Below are 19,905 nucleotides of genomic sequence, written 5' to 3'. Positions count from 1 at the left end.
CCTTCCCCAAATTAGGGAAGTTCTCTGCTATAATTTGCTCCAATATACCTTCTGTCCCTCTCTCTTTTTCTTCTTCTTCTGGGATCCCAATTATTCTAATGTTGTTTCGTCTTATGGTATCGCTTCTCAAATTCTGCCCTCGTGATCCAGTTGTTGTTTTTCTCTCTTTTTCTCAGCTTCTTTATTTTCCATCATTTGGCCTTCTATATCACAGATTTTCTCTTCTGCCTCATTTACCCGAGCAGTTAGAGCCTCCATTTTTTATTGCACCTCGTTAATAGCCTTTTTGATTTCGACTTGGTTAGATTTTAGTTCTTTTATTTCTCCAGAAAGAAAATAAAAGAAATTTCTCTTTTATTTCTCTAATATCTTCCATGTTTTTTTCAAGCCCAGCTAGTATCTTTAAAATCGTCATTCTGAACTCTAGTTCTGACACCGTACTAATGTCCGTATTGATTAGGTCCCTGGCAATCAGTACTGCCTCTTGTTCTTTTTGATGAGGTGATTTTTTTCCATCTTGTCATTTTGTCCAGAGGAGAATAGATGAATGAGAGAACAAAATGCTAACAGGGTAACAACGTCCCCAGAAAATACACTCTAAACAAATCAGAAAAGACCTGAAACCGGGGAAAAAGAAGGGAAAGAAAGAAAAAAGAAAAAGAAAAAAAAAAGAAAAAGATAAAAACAAACAAAAACAGAATATGATCACATATGATCAGGCTGGTGCATAGATCAGTGCCACACACTAGATTCTAGGTGTATTTTGGTCTGTTAGAAGAAAGTGCCTCCCAAAATTTTAAAGAAAGAAAAACTTATATATGTACAAAAATAAGGGTTGATATGATGAAGGGATGGAATATGACTGTAAAGATGAAAATTACAAAAGATTTTATAAAAGGAATTGATAAGAAGTTGTTTGAAAAAAGAAAGAAGAGGATTTAAAAAAAAAAAGGGAGAGAATGTGATCAGGCAGGAGACTAGAACAAAGCCATACACTAGAGATTTAGGGTATATTTTGGTCTGTTAGAAGAAACTGTATCCCAAAATTTTAAAGAGAGAACAACTTATATATATATGCCAAAAATAAGGTTAACTATATGAAGGGATAGAATATGACTCTAAAAATGAAAAATAAAAAAGATTTTTTAAAAAAGGGATTGATACAGTGTTGGTTGAAAAAGGGAAAAAGAAAAATTCAAAAAAAAAAACGGTAAAAAAAATTAACTTTGAAAGACTGAAGAATCATGGGAAAAAAGCCATGGATTCTATGTGCAGTAGTCCCCTAGCTCTGGAGTTCTGCCATTCTCATTGATCGGTAAACTTGGTCTTGGCTGGCTGTTCTTGCTGATCTTCTGGGGCGCGGGCCTGTTGCCGTGGTTCCCAAATGTCTTTGCTGGAGGCAAAATTGCCCCGCCCTTGCTGGTCCAGGCTAAGTAATCTGCTCGGGTTTGCTCTCGGGAGCTTTTGTTCCCTGAAGGCTTTTGGTACAGCTTTGGAGGACGAGAGTGAAAATGGAAGCCTCCTAATCTCCACTCCGGAGGAGCCGAGAACTTGGCCCCGCTCCCCAATGCACCCCCGGAGAAAAGCAGTCAATCACTCCTGACTCCCCAGTCTCCTGCCGCACTCCGTGCTCACCCGGCCAGTGACCGAGCATTTCTATCTCTGGCACCCGACCCCGTGTGGAGTCTCCAAACCCAGCAGATCCCTGCGGTGTGCTCCCACGCCGCTCCTCCCGGGGGAGGAAGGGGAGTCTCCCCAGATCTGCCGCTTGTTGGGTCCCTGCTGAAGGAGCAGTGGCCTGACTGTGCCGTGGATCATGGTTTATGGCAACCCTGAGCTGAGAGCCCGCGCCTTGGCTCCGTCTCTGCAGCCAGCTTTCCCGCTTCGATACCTGGGAGCTCTGCTGCACTCGGGCACCCCTTGTCTTTCTGTGACCCGGAGGGTCCTGAGACCACATTGTCCCATGAGGGTTCCACCCCCCGCTTAGCCACTGGAGCAATGTCCCTCAGCAGAGCCGACTTCTAAGAGTTCCAATTTTGTGCTCCGCTGCTCTATAACTTGCCAGAAGCGGCCAACAGAGGCTCCCTCCCCTGCCATCTATCTTCCTGAATATCTCCTCGGATTCACTTCTCCGCACGTCCTACCTTCCAGAAAGTGGTTGCTTTTCTGTTCAGAGAGGTGCTGCTATTCTTTTCTTTGATTTCCTGTTGAGTTTGTAGGTGTTCAGAATGGTTTGATCCCTATCTAGCTGAATTCCTGGGACCAGACAAAATTTAGGTCTCCTACTCCTCCGCCATCTTGCTCCTCCCCTTGATTTTCATTTCTCTAATGAATAATGATAGTTAAAGACCTTTTCATGTACTTTTTGCCATTTTTGCATCTTCTTTGGTGTTGTATCTCTTCAAATATTATTCTCATTTTTTAAAATTAAGTTGTCTTCCTATTGACTTGTAAGACATCTTTATTAGTTGTGTGGTTTGAAATGTTTCTTCCCAGTCTGTGGTTTCCCTTTCAACTTGCTTAACAAAGCTTTGGAAAGGAAAAAACAAAAAACAATTTTGATTAAATTGAATTTATCAGCCTATTCTTTTACAATCTATGTTTTCTATATTCTGAATAGGAACTCTTTGCCTAACTCAATGTCAAAATGATTTTCTCTTATACTTTCTCTAAAAGCCTTATAGACTTCAGCTCTTATATTTAAGTCTATGATTCATTTTGATTTATTTCTGCATGTGAATGTGGAATACGTATCAAGTTGAATTTTTTAAAATGAGGATAACCAAGAGTTGAAGCAAAATTTATTATAGAGACTGTTCTTAACTGATTGAATTTTCTTGGCACCTTAGTAAAATCTTAATTGGCTATTTACATGTGAACTACTTACATCTGTTTCTGGATTCTCTATTTTGTTTGATATGTCTGTTCTTTAGTCCAATATTACCATATCTTGGTACTGTAGCTTGATGGTAATTCTTTATATCAAGAAGTTAAATAAAAACTTGGGGGGGGGCCTGAGTGGCTCAGTGGGTTGAGCATCCAACTCTTGATCTTGGCTTAAGTTGTGATCTTGGCTCAGGTCGTGATCTCGTGGTTGTGAGTTTGAACCTCGTATCGGGCTCTGTACTGGGCATGGAGCCTACTCAATAAATAAATAAAATTTAAAAAAGAAGTCCTCTAAGTCCTTTTTTTCAAAATTGTATTGGTATTCTACATCTTCTGTTTTTCAGTATAAACATCAATATGAACTTATCAATTTCTAGGCCCCTCCTCTCCTCAAAAAAAGATCTGCAGGGACCGTGATTGAGATTGCATTAGATCTATAGATAACTTGGGGTAATGTTGACATATTACAATAGTGAGTATTCTGATACATGAACATGGTATATCTTCCCATCAATGCAGATCTTTTAAAAATTTACTTAATGATGTTTTGTGGGTTTTAGTGTAAAGGCCTTACATGTATTTTCTTAAATTCATTCTTAGGTATCTCATGTTTTTGATGCTATTATAAATGGTACTAATTTACTTCATTTCAATTAAATCATTAGTGGATAATATACATAAGTTCATTTGGTTTTTGTATATTTACCTTATATCTTGCAAATTTGCTAAATCAACTTAATGTTCTAGTAGTTATTCTTAAGGTTCCAAAGGAATTACTATATAAACAAATTTTCCATTTTCAAATAGTTTTACATTTTCTTTTCCAATCTACATGTCTTTATTTTTCTTGCCCTATCACAGTTAATAGGAACTCTAGTACAATATTGACTAATGGCAAAAGAAAATATCCTTGTCTTCTTGTAGAACTTAACAAAAAAGCAAACAGGCTTCCACCATTAACTTTGATATTAGCTCAGTTTTTCACAAATACTCTTCATCACTTTGAAGTACTTCTGTTCCCAAGTCAATGACTGTTATTATCATGAATAAGTGTTAAGTTTATAACTTTTTCTGCATCTATCGTGATTATATGTCATTTCTTTTTACATTTTCATTTTGTTTATTTATTTGGTTAGTTAGCTAATGTGATAGTTAAACTGTAGTTTGAATGTTAATATTCCCAAAATTGTTCTTGACCCTTATGTACTTTTATATACTACTGGTTTTAATTTGCTAACATCATGTTAAGAATCTTTTAATCTTTTAATTTATGAAGGCTATTTGTCAGTGTTTTACTGTTCCTGTATTTTTTTGAGTGGTTTAGCTATCGGGGTATTATTGATCACATGAAGTGAGTTGAGAAGTATTTCTACCTTTTCTTACTTGTTGCAAAAATTTCTTTTTAATAGGTATTATTTACTTATTTAATATTTGGTAGTGTTAACTAATTTAGCAATCTCAGCCTAGAGCTTTTCATTGTGTGGAAATTTTAGGTATGAAATTTGTTTATTTAATAGATGTATGACTCTGATTCTCCGGTTAGTTTTTCTCTTGAGTTTGACTATTGCAGGTACTTCATCTAAGTGGAGTTATTCATATTTGTCCTTCAGTAACTAGCTTATTTCACTTAGCATAATGTCCTCAAGCTTCATCCGTGTATAGCATATGACAGGACTTTTTTTTAAGACTTAATAATATAACATTGTATGTATATGTCACATTCTTTTTATCTATTTGTCAATAGACATTTGGGTTGTTTCCACCTCTTGGTTATTACAAATAATGTTGCAATGATGGGGCACTTGGTGGCTCATTTGGTTAAGCACCCACCTCTTGATTTCAGCTCAGGTTATGATCTCAGGATTGTGAGATTGAGCCCCATTTTGGGCTCGGTGCTGGGCATGGAGCCTGCTTAAGATTCTGTCTGCCCCTCTCCCACCACTCACATGCACATACGTGCTCTCTCTCTTTCAAAAAAAAAAAAAGAAAGAAAGAAAGAACGAAAAAGAAAGAAGAAAAAAAGAAAAAGAAAAAGAAGAAAAGAAAGAAATAATACTGCAATGAATATGGGAGTGAAAATATTTTATGGAAAACTTGTTTTGAATTATTTTAGATGCATACCAAGAAGTATGATTACTGGATCATATCAGTTCTATTCTAATTTTTTGAAAAACATTCATACTGTTTTCTAAGTTACTGCACCATTTTACATTCTTATAAATAGTGCACAAGCGTTCCAATTTAACTGCATTCTCAGCAACACTTATTTTATGTTTTTGTTTTTAAATGTCCATCTTGGGGCACCTGAGTCACTCAGTCATTAAGAATCTGTCTTCGGCTCAGGTCATGGTCCCGGGGTCCTGGGATCGAGCCCTGCATTGGGCTCCCTGCTCAGCTGGAGGCCTGCTCCCTCTCCCACTACCCCTGCTTGTGTTCCCTCTCTCACTGTGTCTCTCTCTCTGTCAAATAAATAAATAAAATCTTTAAAAATAAATAAATAAATGTCCATCTTAACAGAAGTGAGGTGATCTTCACTGAGTTTTTGATATGCATTTCCCTGATGATAAGTTATGTTGAGTATCTTTTTGTATACCTGTTGGACATTTATATGTCTTTGGAGAAATGTCAGTTCAAGTCCTTTGTCTTTTTTCAGTTGGGTTATTTATTTATTTATTTTGAGTTGTAGGACCTTCTTATATATTTTGGATATTAACTCTTTATCAGATATATAGTCTACAAATATTTTCTCCCATTTCATAGGTTGCCTTTTTACTCTGTTGTTTCCTTTGCTATCTAAAAGCTTTTTAGCTTGATGCAGTATCCTTTGTTTATTTTTGTTTTTGTTGTCTATACTTTTGGTGTCATATCCAAGAAATCATTTTATTTTATTTTTATTTTTATTTATTTATTTGAGAGAGAGAGAGAGTGCAAGAGAGAGAGTGCACACTGGGTGGGGGGGGGAGGCAGAGGGAGAGAGAGAAGCAGACTCCCCGCTGAGCAGGGACCCTGGGATCATGACCTGAGCCAAAGGCAGACGCTTAACAGACTCAGTCACCCGGGTGCCACTAAGAGATCATTTTAAAGACCAACGTTATGAACCTTCCTCCTTTGTCTTTTAGAAGTTTTATAATTACAGATCATATGGGGTTTTTTGTTTTGTTTTGTTTTTTATTTTTGGTTTGTTTTTTGATTTTTGTTTTTGTGTTTTGTTTGTGATTTTGATTTTTGTTTTGTAAGATGAGGGCCCGATTTCATTCTTTTGCATGTGGATATCCAGTTTTCCTAGCATCATTTGTTGAAGAGACTATCCATTCCCCATTGTGTTGTCTTGGCACCCTTGTCAAAGATCATTAGACCTTATTTGTGTTATTTCATTTCTGGGCTCTCTATTTTGTTCCATTGATTTATATAATTGCCTTTCTGCCAGTACCATGTTGTTTTCATTACTGTTACTTTGTGGTATGTTTTCAACTCAGAAAGTATAAGACCTCCTGCTTTGTTCTTTCTTAAGGTTGTTTTTGCTATTCAGAGTCCTCTGTGGTTCCATCTGGTTTATAGCATTCTATTTCTGTAAAAAATGATATTGAGATTTTTGTAGGGATTACATTGAATCTGTAAATTACTTTGGGTTGTATGAACATTTTAACAATATTAACACACCCAGTCTGTCATCTCAAGAAGTCTTTCAATTTATTTGTGTCTTGTTTAATTTCTTTTAGTGATATTTTCTAATATTTAGTGTGCAAGTGTTTTGTCTACTTGGTTAAATTTATTCCTTAGTATTTTATTTTGATGCTATAGTAATTTGGACTGCTTTATTAATATCTTCTTCAGATAGTTCATTGTCAGAGTACAGAAACACAACTGATTTTTGTGTGTTGATTTTGTATTCTGAAATTTTATGAAATTGTTTTATTAGTTTTAACAGTTTTATTTGTGAAATCTTTAGGGTTTTGTGCATATAAAATCATACAATCTGCAAACAGATAATTTTATTTCTTTCTTTCTGATTTGGATTCCTTGTATTTCTTTTTATCTGATTGCTACAGCTAGGACTTTCAGTAGTATGTTAAATAGAAGTGTGAGAGTGGGCATCTTTGCCATATTTTTTATCTTATTGGAAAAGTTTCAATTTTTCACTGTTGAGTATAATGTTATCTGTGGGATTTTCATATATGGCCTTCATTATGTTGAACTAAAATTCCACCTATTCATAGTTTGTTGAGTGTTTTTATCATGAAAATCTGTTGAATTTTGTCAATTGCTTTTTCTATGTCTGTTGAGATGATCATATGATTTTTATTCTTCATTCTGTTGAAGTAGTCTATCACATTTATTGATCTTTGTATGTTGTATCATCTTTACATTCCCAAAGATAAATCCCAATTGGTCATGCTGTATGATTCTTTTAATGTGCTGTTAAATTCAGTTTGCTAGCATTTTGAAGACTTTTGCATCTATATTCATCAGGAATATTGGCCTGCAGCTTTTTTTTTGTAGTGTCTTTGTCTGGCTTTAGTATCAAAATAATGCTAGCTTTATAAAATGAGTTTGGAAGTGTTTCTTCCTCTTCAGTTTTTTGGAAGAGTTTCAGAAACACTGACATTAATTCTTTAAACATTTGGTAAAATTCTCCAAAGAAGCCATCTGGTCGTCAGCTTTTCTTTGTTGGAAGAAATTTGATTACTGATTCAATCTCCTTATTAGTTCTGTCTGCTCAAGTTTTCTATTTTGTTATGGTTGAGTCTTGGTACATTGTATGTTTCAAGGAATTCATCCAGTTCTTTTAGGTTATCCCATTTTTGGGTGCATAATTGTTCAAAGTAGTCTCCTAAATCTTTGTATTCCTGCAGTATTAGTTGTAATGTGTCCCCTTTAATTTCTGATTTTATTTATTTGCACCTTCTCTCTTTTTTCGTTAGTTAGTCTAGCTAAAATTTGTCAATTTTCTTTATCTTTTCAAAAAGACAGCACTTAGTTTTGTTGAATTTTTCTATTGTTTTCTGGTCTTTATTTCATTTATTTCTGCTCTGACTTTTTTATGTCCTTTTTTTTTTTGCTAACTTTGGGTTTAGTTTGCTCTACTTTTTCTAGTTTCTTGAGATGAAGGTTAGGTTGCTTATTTGAGATCTTCTTTTCATTTTAGATATTTGCCACTATAAACTTTCCCCTTAGTACTGATTTTGCTGCTTTCCATAAGTTTTGATATATTGTGTTTTTATTTTTCTTTGAATTAAGATAATTTCTAATTTACTTTTTATTTATTCATTGGGTAATAATCGTTTTTAAAATTTTTTCAATGGCTTAAGAATGTTTAATTTCCACATATTTGTGCATTTTCCAGTTTTTCTTCTGTTAATTTCTAGTTTCCTTCCATTGTGGTTGGAAAAATACTTTATATGGTTTCAGTCTTCTGAAATTTATTAAGACTGGTTTTGTGGTCTAACATGTAATTTATTCTGCATAATGTTTCATATGCTCTTAAGAAGAATGCATATTCTGTTCTCTTTTTTTTTGCATTTTTTAATTTTATTATGTTATGTTAATCACCATACATTACATCATTAGTTTTTGATGTAGTGTTCCATGATTCATTGTTTGCATATAACATCCAGTGCTCCATTCAGTACATGCCCTCTTTAGTACCCATCACCAGGATAACCCGTCCCCCCACCCTTCTCCCCTCTAGAACCCTCAGTTTGTTTTTCAGAGTCCATAGTCTCTCATGGTTCATCTCCCCTTCCAATTTCCCCCTTCATTTTTCCCTTCCTACTTTTCTTCTTCTTCTTCTTCTTCCTTCTTTCTTCTTTCTTCTTCTTTTCTTTTTCTTCTTCTTTCTTCTTCTGCTTTTCTTCTTTTCTTCCTTTCTTCTTCCTTTCTTCTTCTTTTTTTTTTAACATATAATGTATTATTTGTTTCAGAGGTACAGGTCTGTGATTCAACAGTCTTACACAATTCACAGCACTCACCATAGCACATACCCTCCCCAATGTCTATCACCCAGCCACCCAATGCCTCCCACTTCCACCACTCCAGCAACCCTCAGTTTGTTTCCTGAGATTAAGACTTCCTCATATCAGTGAGATCATATGATACATGTCTTTCTCTGATTGACTAATTTCACTGAGCATAATACCTTCCAGTTCCATCCACATCGTTGCAAATGGCAAGATTTCATTCCTTTTGATGGTTGCATAATTTTCTGTTCTAAGTGGGATATTCTGTATATGTCTGTTAGGTCCATTTGGTCTACAGTGTTATTCAAGTCTTTTGTTTCCTTACTGAGATTCTGTCTAGTTGTTCTATCCATTATTGAAAGTGGAGTACTGAAGCCTCCTACTATGATTATGTTACTATCTATTTCTCCCTTTGGGTCTGTCACTGTTTGCTTTATATATTTGGGTGCTCTGATGTTAGGTACATATACATTTGTAACTTATAACTTCCTGGAGACTTGACCCTTTCATCACCACATCATATCTTTCTTTGTCTCTTCTGACAGTTTTTGATTTAAAGGATACTTTGATATAAGTATGACCACATTTGCTCTCATTTAATTGTCACTCACATAGAATATATTTTTCTATCCTTTTGCATTTAGCCTATGTGTATCCTTAAATCCAAGGTAAGTAAATTGTACATAACATAATTTGATCTTATTTTTTCTTGTTTTTATTTTTTATTCATGAAGCCACAGTATGTCTTTTGATTGGGAAGTTTGATCCATATATATACATACATGTCTGTATATATACATATACCTACACATAAACAATTTTATTTGGTACTCAGTGGTCATCAAGATAAGTGTATTCTTATCTATTTTACCTGTCCTGCCACCCACCTCCCCTCTGGCAACCAACAGTTTGTTCCCTGTATTTAAGAGTCTGTTCTTTTGTCTGTCTCTTTCTTTATTGTTTGTTATTTGTTTCTTAAATTCCACATTTGAAAGAAATTATATGGCATTTATCTTTCTCAGTCTGACTTATTTCACTTAGCATTATACCCTCTAGGTCCATCCATGTTGTCACATATGGTAAGATTTTATTCTTTCCTTTGGCTGAGTAATATTCCATTATATATAAATACATATATCACATCTTCTTTATCTATTCATCTATGGATGGACACTGGGGTTACTTCCATATCTTGGCTATTGTAAATAATGCTGCAATAACTCATATGGGTGCATATATATTTTCAATTTTTTTTTTCATTTTCTTGTGGTGAATATCCATCCTGGATCATATGGTAATTCTATTTTTATTTTTTAAAGAACCACTGTATTGTTCTTTAGTGGCTGCACCAACATGCATTACCATCAAGAGTGAGGTAGGGTTTCTTTTTCTCCACATCCTCACAGACACTTTTTATTTCTAGTGTTGTTGATTTTAGCCATTCTGACAGGGGAAGGGTGATATCTCATTGTGGTTTTAATTTGCATTTCCCTGATCATTAGTGATGTTGAGCATCTTTTCATGTTTTGTTGGCTATTTGTTTTTCTTCTTTGAAAAAATGTCTATTCGGTTCCTCTGTCCATTTTTAAATTCAGATTATTTATTTTGTTGGTGTTGAGTTGTATAAGTTCTTTACTTATTTTGGATATTAACCCCTATCAAATATATCATTTGCAAATTTCTTCTCCTATTCAGTAGGTTGCCTTTCAGTTTTGTGGATGGTTTCCTTTGTGTACAAAAGCTTTTTTTTTTTTTGGTGTAGCCCCAATAGTTTAATTTTGCTTGTATGTCCCTTGCCTTCAGAGGTATATCTAGGAAAATCTTTCTATGGCTGATGTCAAAGAAATTACTACCAATGCTTTCTTCTAGAAGTTTTATGGTTTCAGTTCTCACACTTAGGTCCTTAATCCATTTTGAGTTTATTTTGTGTATTGTGTAAAGAAGTGGACCAGTTTCATTCTTTCGTGTGTAGGTGTCTAGTTTTCCCAACACCATTTGTTAAAGAGACTATCTTTTTCCCATTTCATTCTTGCCTCTTTTGTTGAACATTAATTGACATATAATTGTGGGTTTATTTCTGGCCTTTCTATTTTATTCTATTGAACTATGTGTCTATTTTTGTACCAGTATCATACTGTCTTAATTACTACACCCTTGTAATATATATTGAAATTTAGGATTGTGATACTTCCAGCTTTGTTCTTCTTTCTCAAGATTGCTTTGGCTATTCGGGGTTTTTGGGCTTCCATACAAATTTCAGGATAATTTGTTTTAGTTCTGTGAAAAAATGTTGTTGGTATTTTGATAGAGATTGCATTAAATATCTAGATTGCTTTGAGTAGCATGGACATTTTAACACTATTGGTTCTTCCAAACCATGAGCATGGAATGTCTTTTCATTTCTTTGTGTCATGTTCAATTTCTTTCATCAGTGTTTTATAGTTTTTAGAGTACAGGTCTTTCACCTCCTTAATTCAGTTTATTCCTAGGTATTTTATTATTTTTGGTGCAATTGTAAATGGGATTGTTTTCTTAATTTCACTTTCTACTACTTCATTATTAATGTATAGAATTGAAACAGATTTCTGCATATTGATTTTGTATACTGTGACCTTACTGAATTTAATTATCAATTCTAGTTGTTTTTTGGTGGAGTCTTTAGGGTTCTATATATATAGTATCATGTCGTCTGTAGATACTGAGTTTTGCATCTTCCTTACCATTTTGGATGCCTCTTATTTCTTTTAATTGTCTGATAGCTGTGACTAGGACTTCCATTATTATGTTGAATACAAGTGGTGAGAGTAGATATCCTTGTCTTGTTCCTCTAGGAAAGCTCTCAGTTTTTCCACCATTCAGTATAATCCTAGATACAGGATTTTAATATATGGCCTTTATTATATTGGGGTATGCTCCCTGTAAAACTACTTTGCTGAAAGTTTTTATCATGAATGGATATATTTTGGCAATTGCTTTTTCTGCATCTACTGAGATGATCATATGTTTTTTATCCTTTCTTCTGTTACTGTGATGTATCACATTGATTTGTGACTATCAAATCACCTTGCATCCATAGAATAAATCTCACTTGACTATGGCAAATGACTTTTTTAGTATATTAATTCAGCTTGTTAATATTTTCTTGAAGATTTTTGCATCTATGTTCATCAGAGATACTGACCTGTCATTTTCTTTATTTCTTTTTTTTTCTTTTTTGGTAGTGTCTATGTGGTTTCAGTGTTATGCAGGACGTATAGAATGAATTTGGAAGCTTTACTTCCTCTTGTATTTTTTTGGAATAGTTTGAGAAGGATGGGTATTAATTCTCCTTAAATGGTTGGTAGGATTCACTTGTGAAGGCACCTGGTCCTGGACTTCTGTTTGTTGGGATTTTTTTTTTTTTTTTTTTTTTTTTTTTTTGATTACTGAATCAAATTCATTGCTAGTAATCAGTCTGGCCAAATTTTCTATTTCTTCCTGATTCAGTTTTGGAAAATTATGTTTCTAGGGATTTATCCATTTTCCTCACACTTATCCAATTTGTTCATATGTATATACTTTTTCACAGTATTCTCTTACAATCCATCACATTTCTTGGTGTTGGTTATTATTTCTCCTCCTTTATTTCTAATTTCGTTTGAGTCTTATTTTCTTCTTGATGAGTCTGACTAAAGGTTAATCATTTTTTTAAAATCTTTTCAAACAACCAGGTACTGGTTTCATTGATCTGTTCTATTGTTGATGTTTTGTTTTGTTTGTCTCTATTTCATTTATTTCTGCCGTAGTCTTTATTATTTCCTTCCTTCTACTGGCTTTGGGCTTTGTTCTTCTTTTTCTAGCTCCTTTAGCTGTCAGGTTAAGTCATTTATTTGAGATTTTTCTTGCTTCCTGAGGTATGTTTGTTTGCTATAATCTCTTCCCTCTTAGAACAGATTTTGTACCATTGTGTTTTCATTTTCATTTGTTTCCATGTATTTTTTATTTCTTTTTTGATTTCTTGGTTGACCCACTCATTGTTTAGTAACATGTTATTTAGTCTTCATGTATTTATATTCTTCCCAGATTTTTTTCTCATGATTTATTTGTAGTTTCATACCATTGTGGTCAGAAAAGATGCACAATATGAGTTCAGTCTTTTTGAATATATTGAGATTTGTTTTGTAGCCTAACATGTGCTCTGTTCTGAAGAATTTTCCATGTGCCCTTGAAATAAATGTGTATTTTTCTCATTTTGAATGGAATATTCTTAATATATCTGTTAGATGTCAAATTTCTCATTTTGAATGGAATATTCTTAATATATCTGTTAGGTCCAATGTGTCATTCAAAGCTGCTGTTTCCTTGTTGGTTTTCTGTCTGGATGATCTATACAGTGATGTAAGTGGGGTGTTAAAGCCCTCTATTATTTTTATGTTACTTCAATTTCTTTCCGTATAACTGCTAATAATTGCTTTATATATTTAGGTGCTCCCATATTGTGTGCAGAAATATTTACAGTTGTTACATCTTCTGGTTGGATTGTTCCCTTTATTATTATGTAGTGTCCTTCTTTGTGTCTTCTTATAGTCTTTGTTTTAAATTCTATTTTGTTGGGGCACCTGGGTGGTTCAGTTGGTTGAGCATCTGCCTTTGGCTCAGGTCATGATCACAGAGTTCCTGGATCTATCCGCATGTCGGGCTCCCTGCTCAGTGAGGAGTCTGCTTCTCCCTCTGCCTCTCCCCATGGATCATGCTCCCCATCAACTCTGTCAAATAAATAAATAAAATCTCTTTAAAAATGTCTATTTTGTCCGATTTAAGTATTGCTACCTTAGCTCTCTTTTCATTTCTTTACATTTGCATGTTAAATGTTTTTCTATTCTTTCACTTCCCATTTGCATGTGTCTTTAGTTCTGAAATGAGTCTCTTAGGCAGCATAGAGATGGGTCTTGCTTTTTCTTTAAGCTTTTATTTATTTATTAGAGAGAGAGAGAGAGCACAAGCAGGGGGAGTGGTAGCAGGGGGCGAGGGAGAAGCAGGCTCCCCGCAGAGCAGAGAGCCCAATGCAGGGCTGGATCCCAGGACCCTGAGATCATGACCTAAGCAGAAGGCAGACACTTAACTGACTGAGCCACACAGGCACCCCAAGGAGTCTTGCTTTTTTATTCATTCAAGCATCCTATATCTTGTTTGGAGCATTTATTCCATTTACTTTTAAAGTAATTATTGATAGGGATGTACTTATTGCTATTTTATTACTTGTTTTATGGTAGTTTTTGTAGTTCTCTGTTCCTTTCTTCTTCTCTTGTTCTCTTCCCTTGAGGTTTGGTGTCTTTCTTGACACCATATGCTTGAATTCCTTTCTCTTTATTAATTTATTTTTTTTGTGTGTGTGTATCCATTACAGGTTTTTGAGTTGTGGTTAGGTTCACATATAACATCTTATAGATACAGCAGTCAATATTAAGTTGATGGTCACTTAAGTTTGAACCCATTTAAAAGCACTAAATGTTTAATCCCTTTCCACATTTTATGTACCTGATGTCATACTTTACATCTTTTATTTTGTGAATCCTGTACTGATTTTTATAAATATATTTGATTCTACTGCTTTTGTGCTTTAACCCCCATACTGGTTTTATAAGTGTTAATCTACCACTTTTATTGTATGTTTGCATTTACCTGAGAAATTTTTTCCTTTTCCAATTTTTTTCTCTCCTGATTATGGTCTTTTCTTTCCTTTCAAAGAATTTCACTAATGTTTCTTATAAGTCTGGTTTGGTGGTGATGAACTCCTTTAGGTTTTGTTTGTCTGGGAAGCTCTTTATCTCTATTCTCAGTGATAGTCTTTCTGAGTAGAGAATCTTGGTTGCAGGTTTTTTTCATTTTAGTACTTTGAATATATTATGCCACTCTCTTCTGGCCTTGAAAGTTTCTGCTGAAAAATCAGTTGATAGCTTTATGAAGTTTCCCTCGTATGTAACTGTTTTCTTTTCTCTTTCTGCTTTTAAAATTACTCCCTTGAAAGAGTAAGATTACTCTCTTACTCCCTGTTTATCACTGCTTTTTGCCATTTTATTTAATATGTGTCTTGGTGTGGACCCCCTTAGGTTAACTTTGTTGGGGGCTCTCTGTGCTTTTTGGATCTAGATGTGTGTTTCCTTCTCCAGAATAGGGGAGTTTTCAGCTATTATTTCTCCAAATCCATTTATATTTAAAATTAAATATTTATATTTAAAATAGAGAAAACTCATTATTGCCATATTATTAATTATAGCTTTTTGTCTCTTTTTTTCTGCCTCTTGATGTTTTCCTTTGCATTTCATGGATTTTTTTGTAGTGGCATGTTTTTTGATTTATTCCTCATTTTCTCTTGTTTCATCTTTTATAGGTAGTTTGTTTGTGGGTTCCATGGGACTTACATAAAATATTTTATGATCATAACAATCCACTTTAACTTGGTGGCAACTTAAGTTCAGTTGCATACAAAAAGTATTTTTAATTCTCCCTATCATATTTTAAGTTGTTGATGTGATAAATTACATCTTTTATATGGTATATGTATTAAAATATTTTTATTGTTATAGTAATTCTTTATACTTTTGTATTTTAAATTGTATAGCAGGGTTAAAAGTGACTTACTGAAACAGAATAGAAATCCCCAAAGTAGACAAATATAAATATACTCATTTGGTCTTTGGAAAAAGAACAAAGACAATACAATGAGCAATGATATTCTTTTATACAAATGAGCATGGAAAAATTAGACATCCACATACTACTACTACTACTACTACTAATTTAGAGACACACTTTATACACTTCTCAAAAAATAACCCAAAACCTAAAGGTAAAATGCAAACATATGAAATTCCTAGAAGATAACATAGGAGAAAACCTAAATGACCATGGTTATGGTGATGACTTTTTAGATATAACACCAATGATCCATGAAACATAATTTATATGCTGAACTTCATTAAAATAAAAAACTTTTCTGTGAAAGACAGTGTCAAGAGAATGAGAATACAAGTCTCAGACTAGGAGAAAATACTTGCAAAAGACACATCTGCTAAAAGAATGTTATACAAAATATACAAAGAACTCTTAAAACTGAACAATAAAACAAACAACTGATTTTAAAAAATGAGCAAAAGACCTTAGCAGAACACCTCTCTAAAGAAAATATATAAATATGAAAAAAAAGAAAATATATAAATATGAAAGAAGCTCCACACCATAAATCTTCAGGAAAATGCAAATTAAAACAACAGTGAGAGACCATTATATGCCTATTAGAAAAGTCTAAATGAGGAAAAATGATAAACTCAAATGCTGGAAGGAATTTGGAGCAAGAAGACTTTCATTCAATGCTAGTGGGAATGCAAAATGGCACAGTCACATTAGAAGGCAGTTTGACAGCTTCTTACAAAACTAAACCCACTCTTATTGAGTCAAGCAGTTGTGCTCATTGGTATCTACCTAAAGAAATGGAATGCTTATATATACATAAAAACCTACACACAAATGTTTATAGCAGCTTTATTCATAATTGACCAAATTTGGAAGCAAACAAGAATCCTTTAATAGGTGAATATATAATGAATTTGTGGTACATTCAGATAATGGAATATTATCTATTAATAATCAAGTGGTAAAAAGGCATGAAAGAAATTTAAGCGCATATTACTAAGTTAAAGAAGCTGGTCTAAAATGTCTGAATACTGTCTGATTTCAACTGTGACATTCTAGCCAAGCAAAACTATGAAGACAATACAAATATCAGTGGTTTCTAAGGATTGAGATGAAGTGATGAACAGGTGGAGCACAGATGATTTTTAGGGCAGTGAAAATATTCTGTATGATAACATAACATTGGACATATTATATATTTGTTATTATATATTTTTCCAAAACCATATAATATATATAAAACTAGAAGTGAACCATAATGCAAATTATGGTCTTTGGGTGATTATGAGATGTCAATGTAGGTTTATCAGTTGTTACAAATGTACCGCTCTGGTAAAGGATGTTGATAATTGTGAGGTTCTGCATGTGTAGCAGCAGGGGGGAATCTCTGTGCCCGTCCCTGCTTTTGCTGTGAACCTAAAACTTTTCTTAAAAAATAAAGTCTTGATGTGCCTGGGTGGCTCAGTTGGTTGAGCATCTGCTTTTGGCTCAGGTCATGATCTCAGGGTCCAGGGATAGAGCCCCTGTGTCAGGGCCCCTCTCCTTCTGCCCCTCCCCCCGATTCATGCTAGCCCTCTTACATAGTAAACAATCTTTTAAAAAATAAAATAGGGCGCCTGGGTGGCTCAGATGGTTAAGCGTCTGCCTTCGGCTCAGGTCATGATCTCAGGGTCCTGGGATCGAGTCCCGCATCGGGCTCCCTGCTCCTTGGGAGCCTGCTTCTCCCTCTGCCTCTCTCTCTCTCTCATGAATAAATAAATAAAATCTTTTATAAAAAAATATAAATAAATAAATAAATAAAAAATAAAATAAAGTCTTAGTAAACAATCTGGAAACAAAATATAGAACTTTTCAAATATAAAATAGAGTAATTGAAAAAAAAATGGATACAATTCTACCAGTAAAAAATAAAAGTGATTTATTAATCCCATTACAGTTTTACAGTATTCTAGATCTATATACTTAACCTCTACCAGAAAGCTTTAAACTTTCATATAATTTCATGTTGCTATCTACCATCTCTTTATTTCAACTTTAATGACTCCCTTTAGCATCTTGTAAGGCAGGTATCCTGGCAATGAACTTCCTCAGCATTTATTTAGCTAGAAAAGTCTTTATTTCTCCCTTTTTGAAATACATTTTTGCTGGATATGATATTCTTTGCTGGTAGTTTTTTTCTTTCTTTCTTTCTTTCAGCACTTTGAATATATTATCCCGTTCTCTTCTGGCCTGCAATTTTTCTGCTGAGAAATTCACAGGTAGTCTTATGGGTCTCTCCCCCCACCTTTTTTTTTTTTTTTTTTTTTTTGATGATACATCAGCTTTCACTGCTACTTACAAAATTCTCTCTTTGACTCTTGACAATTTGATGATAATGTGTCTCAGTGTAATTTTCTTTGAGTTAACGTTATTTGGTATTCATTAGGCCTCTTGGATCTAGACGTTCATTTTCTTCCCCAGATCTGGGAAGTTTCTGTCCATTATTTCTTCAAATAAGCTTTCTGCCCCTTTCTGGGACTCCCATAATACACACACTGATCTGATTGGTGTTATACCATGTCTCTTAGGCTTTATTTACTCTTTATTCTTTTTACTTTTTGCTCCTCTGACTGAGTGATTTCAAATGACCTATATTCAAATTCACTGATTCTTCCATTTGATTAGCCTGTTGGTCAACCCCTCTAGTGAATTTTTCAATTCACATGTTGTTTTCTTCAGCTCCAAAATTTGTTTGATTCTTTTTGTATTTTCTGTCTCCTTCTTGATATTCCTATTTTGTTCATGGATCTGAGTTCTTTGTGCATCTTTTCTTTTTCCTGAGTTCTTTGTGAATCTTTATCATGCCTTATTTTCAGTTCTTTATCAGGTAATTAATGCGTCTCCATTTCTTTAGGACCAGTTTCAGGAGATATGTTTTGTTGTTTTGGTTGGGCTATAATTTTTTTTAATTATTATTATTTGTGTGCCTTGTTACTTTGTGTTGGAATCCACACATTTGAAAAAGTCACTTCTGGCTTTATTAAATGGCTTTGTACAGAGGTGATCTTCATTAATCAGCCTGGCTAGACTTTTTTTTTTTTTTTTCCATGCAGAACATGCCCTTTTTAATACCCATCACCAGGCTAACCCATCCTCCCACCCCCCTCCCCTCTAGAACCCTCAGTTTGTTTTCAGAGTCCATAGTCTCTCATGGTTCATCTTCCCCTCTGATTTCCCCCCTTTCATTCTTCCCCTCCTGATATCTTCTTCTTCTTCTTTTTTTTTTCTAACATATAATGTATTATTTGCTTCAGAGGTACAGATCTCTGATTCAACAGTCTTGCACACTTCACAGCGCTCACCATAGCACATACCCTCCCCAATGTCTATCACCCAGCCACCCCATCCCTCCCACCCCCCACCACTCCAGCAACCCTCAGTTTGTTTCCTGAGATTAAGAATTCCTCATATCAGTGAGGTTATATGATACACGTCTTTCTTTGATTGACTTATTTTGCTCAGCATAATACCCTACAGTTCCATCCACGTTGTTGCAAAGGGCAAGGTATCATTCTTTTTGATGGCTGCATAATATTCCATTCTATATATATACCACATCTTCTTTATCCATTCATCTGTTGATGGACATCTTGGCTCTTTCTACAGTTTGGCTATTGTGGACATTGCTGCTATAAACATTGGGGTGAACGTACCCCTTTGGATCCCTACATTTGTATCTTTGGGGTAAATACCTGGTAGTGCAATTGCTGGATCATATGGTAGCTCTATTTTCAACTTTTTGAAGAGCCTCCATTCTGTTTTCCAGAGTGGCTGCACCAGCTTGCATTCCCACCAACAATGTAGGAGGGTTCTCCTTTCTCCGCATCCCCGCCAACATCTGTCATTTCCTGACTTGTTAATTTTCTGGCTAGACATTTTGGTGACCTCTCAAACATTTTCTGTGAATGCAACTTCTCTGGATTTGTGTGTATAAATTTCTAGAGAAATTTAGAGAGGTTTTGCTCATTTGTTTGTTTGTCTGTTTGTTTAAGCTGTTCATAATATCTTGCTCCCTTTAATGTCTACCTGTGGTACTATAGTTCTCTGGAGCTACCATAAGCCACTCAGTAGTAGTAGTAGTAGTAGTAGTAGTAGTAGTAGTAGTAGTAGTAGTAGTAGTAGTAGTAGTAGTTGTTGCTGCTGCTGCTGCTGTTGTTCTTCTTGTTCTTGTTCTTCTTGTTCTTGTTCTTGTTCTTGTTCTTCTTCTCGGTCTACTTTTATTGAGAAATAATTGATATATATCACTGTATACATTTAAGGTATACAGCATGATGGTTTTATTTACATGTATTTTGAAATGATTATCACAGTACATTTAGTTAAAATCCATTATCTCATATAGATACAGTAA

The sequence above is a fragment of the Halichoerus grypus genome, chromosome 3 (assembly GCF_964656455.1).
Source record: "Halichoerus grypus chromosome 3, mHalGry1.hap1.1, whole genome shotgun sequence".
NCBI lineage: Eukaryota > Metazoa > Chordata > Mammalia > Carnivora > Phocidae > Halichoerus > Halichoerus grypus.
This window is presented reverse-complemented; position numbering follows the sequence as displayed.